Source organism: Trichomycterus rosablanca, chromosome 13, assembly GCF_030014385.1.
Source record: "Trichomycterus rosablanca isolate fTriRos1 chromosome 13, fTriRos1.hap1, whole genome shotgun sequence".
Classification (NCBI taxonomy): Eukaryota; Metazoa; Chordata; class Actinopteri; order Siluriformes; family Trichomycteridae; genus Trichomycterus; species Trichomycterus rosablanca.
This window is the reverse complement of record NC_086000.1, coordinates 8153602-8160602: the sequence shown is the minus strand read 5'-3', so window position 1 is coordinate 8160602 and position 7001 is coordinate 8153602.

Genomic DNA, 7001 nt, shown 5'->3' with positions numbered 1-7001 from the left:
AAAAAGAAAACGGCCTCACAAGAGTCGACTCCAAAGCTTCCGAGTCAGTGTCACATAGTTCAATCGATTCGAAGCCTGGATCTCAGGGGTTGTGAGCTAGCCTGTTTTACTGGGATGCCACCCTAGCACTCTTAGACAGTACGACTGAAATATAAGCCTACAATAGTTTAGTTTTTAAATATGACTAAATATAGTTTTCCAAAATTCCAAAACATTGACTGATATTTATGCAATATTATGCAGGGAACAAAGAACACACGTTAATATAAACACATTAACGTAGAATTGAACAACTATTTGCTAACAGCTTGATTCATTCTATCCAGATTGGCCTTTCCAGCGCAAAAATTGTGTAAGAAACCAATTAAATTGTTTGTTTTACCAATGTGCAGAATGACATCATACATCCCGGCCTGAGTCTCCTTCTGCAGTCTGGACAGTGACTGAGGGTTCTCGTTGCCCATGTCACCGAACAGAGCAAATCTGGGGCTGAAACTTGTACTCTCGTTTAGAGCGGTGAAAAAGAAAATATCACTCCAGCCTGCTTCACTGCCCCAGTGATAGACTGTAAACCACAAACACACACACACACACACACACACACAAACACACACACAAGGTTCCAATTGGACAGATATACAGTAGAAGACAAAAAGTCCACTAGTATATTTGCAGTTTAATAAAGCAATAAGCCACTCGAGACCATGCGTTACTGCGATTCATAGCAGTAACGCACGGTCTCGAGTGGCTTATTGCTTTTATAAAACGGCGGTCAACATAAAATATAATAAAATACAACAATGTTCAATTTATAAATGTTTTTATTTACAAAAAGCATTCCTCCGCGACATCAGGTAGTCCGTTAACAGTGTTGCTAGGCAACATGAGGGCGAACATAACATTCGCAATAAACATTCGCAATAAACATTCCTCCACAAACACTATTACACTATTTCTTGGACGAAACACCCGCTTAATGATGGCGGGTGTTTACCTGAGCGGGAGAAGGGGGGGGGGGGGGGGGTGGTTAGGGTTGCACCTATAAAAAATATATAATGTCTTACACCGTCATATGAACATTTTCAAAATGTTAGGCTGTTTAACATTTATTATTTTCATTTTTTATAATAATAAATCAGAACCATATTTTAGGCAAAACAACATAAAGAACATCATGTAACATTTTTTCTCAATAGTGCAAACAACATTTTTACATAATCCATCTTCACACTGACATCAGTGGCGGCTCCTGCCAAATCAAATTGTTGCGTTGATGACCAAGGTGACCCGTTCAATGGGTAAATTAAAGTTTAAATAATTAACATCTTAAGTCATCTGTCAGTTTGCCCTCACAAATAACTTTGAACATGGAGAGAGACCAGCTTTACCATTAATCATAAAATTAAGTAAAGCCTTCACACTAACAATTTAATTCAGTCTTCATCAGCATTTTATTTTAGGTGCAGCAGATCCAACTAGGGTTGCCAACTTTCAGAACTGGAAATAAGGAACACCCTGGTTTGGTGGGTGTTTACCTGAGCGGGAGCGGGGGGTATTTTCATTCTTTATAATAATAAATCAGAACCATATTTTTTGGGCAAAACAACATAAAGAACATCATGTAACATTTTGTCTCAATAGTGCAAACAACATTTTTACTTAATCCATCTTCACACTGACATGCAGCCCCGGTTCTGGACTGCGTTGCTTAGGGGGCAGTGAGAAAAGTGCCGGCCATGCTTGTGTTACTTTACTTTCGCCCTACACACGGCGTTACTAAGACTAAAAGTGAACACTACTTAAAATAATAACCAAACGCTTTCTAATTCCCACGGTAGCAGCAGTTTCCTTCTGTTTCATACATATCGGCCTGTCTCAGTCTAATCTGCAGCATTTGTCTTTCATTGAAAAAAATACGGAACACCTTATTTAGTTTCCAAATAAGGAACGATTACGCGTCAGGCACGTAAGTGCGAGCCCTCCCGGAACTCATTCAAAATGCATTGCAGTGCCTGCAGTTCGAAAAAAAGAGCCTTAACATGAGTCTATGAGAGCGACCTGGGGCGATTTTCAGTCAGACTGCAGTCGCCCCAAAAGGGGCGGTACTGTACGGAACACAACTCGACGCTGATTGGACTATGATATTCCGAGACAAGACAGACTGTCACAGCTAGTTTAACACTGGTTGAATGTGATAGAAAAATTTCTTCCTTTTTGCCCTTTGGTGGTGCGTCGCCCGATCGCCCTAAGGAACGAGCCGCCCTTGACTGACATGCAGCCCCGGTTCAGGACTGCGTTGCTTAGGTGGGCAGTGAGAAAATCTGGGTGGGGGCTAAGCCGGATTCGAACCTAGGGCGGAATAATATGGGCGATGCGCTCTGCCCACTGCCCACAAGCTAGATGATTGAAAAAGTTAAAATCTCTCACACTAAGATAAGACTTTATTGATTCCCTTAGGGAAATTAACTAAAAAGTAACTAATTATTAATTAGTGTTGCAAATCTGAGAAAAAATGCTGAATACATTTCTAGCAATTAGTTTGGAAATTTTTTTATCTCAATTGTATTCCATACATTTAAGAACATTTAAGAGCATACTTATATTTGTAATAATAAATGTTTGCTTTTATATGTCCTACTGTTGGACTCTTAGATTGGTGAACAGATAGACTGACTACTCAAAGTAAATAAGTGGTGTCTTGTAATAAACTGGGACAGGTATACTTGCCACCCAGTGTTTAGTATGTGGAATCGCCTTTCGGAATCGAGTTAATCAATGAGTCAGAATCAGAGTCGACTCCTTCATATCTGGAGTCGAACTGCGCCGGACGCTGGCAGATGCATCAGCCGTTTCGTCGTCGAGAGACCTTACGTTCACAGCATCCTCACACCGCGAGCCGGTAGCTGACCAATCACAAAGCAGACTGCTTTCACAATAACCAATGGACTTGCAGACTGGGCGTGTCTGGCCTCACTTGGTATGTACCATTGTGCATTTTAAGGGGGATGGGGTTGTAAAAGATGCAAACTGATGGAGCGAGTTTAGCTGAAACATGAAATAGAATTTATATTATTTATAATGCGGGTTGATCATTTGATTCAAACTGCATATTTACATCTAACAGCCAAAACTGACAGCCTAGAACAGTAATGTGATAATGACACCTGTGAAGTGGTCATCTATTATTAATCTGTATTAATATTAATAAAAATTCAACCTGTGATCACAGTTACAGTATAGTGCATAAAATAATGTATTTTAAAGGAGTTAACTAAGGGAAGATCAAAAGCACACACAGTCATTTCTCAACAATGTATTATTACATGGTGTAGATGTTTAATTGTGCCCCATTGATCATGTTAAATTCTCAAAGTACCATTTTTCAGAACTTTTACAATATGCACTATCTCTTATTGGTTTAAAAGTCACATATTAAGGTTTTGGAGTTTTTAGCCTAGTTCTTAGCAAAAAGTGAGAGGTTCTGGTAATCTCATACTTCTTTTTAATACTACATAACACCCTTGTCATCTATCAGACAGGCATTAAGTGCAAGGGCGGCACAGTGGATAAGTGGGTAGCACTGTCGCCTCACAGCAAGAAGGTCCTGGGTTGGATCCCCAGGTGGGGCGGGCCAGGAGTTTGCATGTTCTCCCGTGTCTGCGTGGGTTTACTCCGGGTGCTCCGGTTTTCTCTCACAGTCCAAAGTCATGCAAGTGAGGTGAATTGGAGATACTAAATTGTCCACGACTGTGTTCGATATAACCTTGTGTGAACTGATGAACCTTGTGTAATGAGTGACTACCGTTCCTGTCATGTATGTAACCAAAGTGACATTAAAATCCTAATAAACAAACAAACATTAAGTGCAAAAGCACTCAACCAGCTGAAACACAATGCCACCCAGCAATTACCCACTTACCACTTATGTTCTTTTACAACGTGGCATTTTGCAGTAGGTACGCTGGACTTAGTTGTAGGTATGAGGTCTGACCCTTCACGACAAACTGAATGATAATTGTTTTCTAACCGTTTTTCATATGTGATTTTGAGTGTAAAGAAGGATGGTTTTTGCAAAGCCCTGTATTATACAGCAAGTTTCTACTATTTACAACATTCAAAATAAACATATTCAACCAGAAGTGAATAGAATATGCAATTACAAATATTAAATGCTCACCATAACGATTAATAGAAGCTTATCTGAAAACACTGGGAATTTAGGAGTAGCCAGTACACTTAACCGAATGTTTGGGAAAGTGAATGGAAAGGAAAGCAAAAGGAATCCACTTCTCACAGACAATAAATGATAGTGAGGCTTAAACCACTGTAATGTACTGACATCATTGTGCCATTTATATACATTTTTTTGATTCATGTAATTTTAGTTGACTTTATGATATTGGTTTCCAGTCTTTGTTAGGTAACAAATCAATCCAAAAATGCGAATACTAAAGATGTTTCCTCCCCTTTGTTCATATGAGCAAAGTTGGCAACGTTGCAACAGTAAAAATACACAATTATAGTAGCTGGTTAATCTGGTTCCTCCTGGGCTATGAAAACTTTTATAAATAAGAGTATTTGAAATCCACAAAATGGCCAAAGTAACAGAAAGCCAGTTTCTGCCTAGATTTAATTATTCTTTCAATTTTCTCATACAAGTCCTGAATTTTATGTGGTTGAATGTTGGAGCATTCTGTGAAAAAAAGAAATCTTTCAGTTCTTTAAGGAAAGAAAAAAGGGGATATCTACTTCAAGGTCTAAGCTCCAAAATGTCCTATAAAATGTAATAATAATTAAATCTGCTTATTTTTTTACACCATAAAATTTTGGTTAATAAAAATAATATTTTATGGTAAACACTGTTCCTAACAGGTGGCTGCTAGTACCATTATGGATCCCACAGTATACTTAATAATTGGTAACATATATAAATCCAAATCCTATCATAAATCAATTCCTTTTCTGGTTTGTTACTACTTAAATACTAATATAAACATTGCCCATTGTCTATGTTCATGTTTGACATATGCTATCATGACTTTTCTCTTAAAACAACACACAATCTTCATGACAGATAAAATTCAATTAGGCCATATTGGAACTATTCCACCTCCTTGGAAATTAAAGTTAATTGGTTACCATTTTGTTCTGTTCTTTTGTCCACCTTGTGTATACGTTTTAAAACATCTTGTTTACTAAAGTCAGAAAAAAATAATGGATAAATAACAGGAGCTTCTTGTTTTGCACAAAACAATACATTTATTCAAGTGTTCTCCAGCACAAGTACATGAGGAGCTTTTTTCTTAGATCGGGGTAGAAGAGAGAAGGATGAGAGGTGAAGAATGACTGCTACATCTGCTGTATGAGCTGATCTCAAATAAAGAGAAGGCTTGAAAACAGTTATGACATAGAAGAGGTCACACTAAATCAACAGTGTCATTGAAATATATTTATATAGCAAACAAATAAGCCACCAAAGCCAAAAAATACATAACATAACTAATAACAAAAGATGGAGGGTTGGATATATGGCATGGAATGTAGGACTTAAAGCAGTTATGTTTGGATAATAAGCAGGTACATGATAATAGCAAGAGTTATTACAATTCTTTTCTTACTTCCAGATAGGATTACATGATTTTCCCCACAAATAAGCACCAACTACAGCAAGATCTATTCTAAAACAATATAAGAATCTTTTCATCATTTTTTTCAAGTACAAAGTTAAAATGCCTTTGTTAATATAATTATGAGAGTAAAATAATAGTGCTTTTCAAATACTACAAGAAACATAAAAACAGTCATTGCTGAGACAAGTTTGTCTTCTAAACAACATATATTTCTTAATTAGATAAAATGTTTAGCACCTTAGGAAACACCTACAATCCCCCTTTTAGTACTTACAAAAGAATTTAACAGAAATAAACAGATTCTGTTTTGTATGTAGGGCTGTGCAGTAATGAAATTGTCCACCTATTATTCATTTGCATTAGTTTTCTCTCTTGATTTAATGCATGATATATAAATACGAAATATTTCTTGAAATATGGTCTTTCTGTCCAGCTGTTTTCTTACTTGACAATTAATGAACATCAAAATTTTTCAATACCCCGCCCTATGAATTTTATATATATATATATCATAAAATCCTAATTGGATATCTCTAAAGTCGTTTAAAACAAACACAGCAAGAGACGTATTCTATGTACAGCATGTACAAAAAACATGGACACTGATAATTTAACTACAATTGTTCAATTGAAGAAATATTAAGGCACAGACTTATGCAAATGTCTGAATAGCTCTGGTCAGATCTGATCAAAGCATGGCATATTTTCTGTATTTTACTTTCTCTTTACTCAGAAAATAACCAGGGGTATCTAAACATTTTCACAAGACTCTATCTATGCAATGTAGTGCTAGTTACTGCATTTGTACTAAGGACAATATTGTAAATGTGCATGACTTTTGAAGTTAAATTGAAATTTTATTTTTACTCAATTCATAAGTTGAGTGCACTAGTAAAATATTACTCCTGGTGAGTTTTAATTTAGATTCATGTGAACTGTATTTTTCCCTAAATTGACCATATACATTAAAATGACCTAAACAGCAGACGCACTAAGAGCGAAAAAACTAGACTTGAGAACATGAGAAAAGCACCAGTGATGCATCAGGAAAGAAATGACCTGATGCGATATCAATCAAACATGAACTGTTAGGCTCATTATCGCACTACACCGAGAGCAGACAGTACTTTCCTAAAGTGAATTATGATAAAAGTATCACTGTAGCAGATGAGGGCATGGGAAAGGCTCTCCCGTTATACAAACCCATCCGTTCACATCTATTGGCACAGCCCTACTGTACAGAAATAAAAAAGGATAGCATCATATAATGCTAAAAGTTTCACATCATAAAACATAGCAACAAAAACATAAACAATCAAAATAAATTCACAAGAGTCAAGAAGAAATATTCCAAAAATATCAACGGAAATA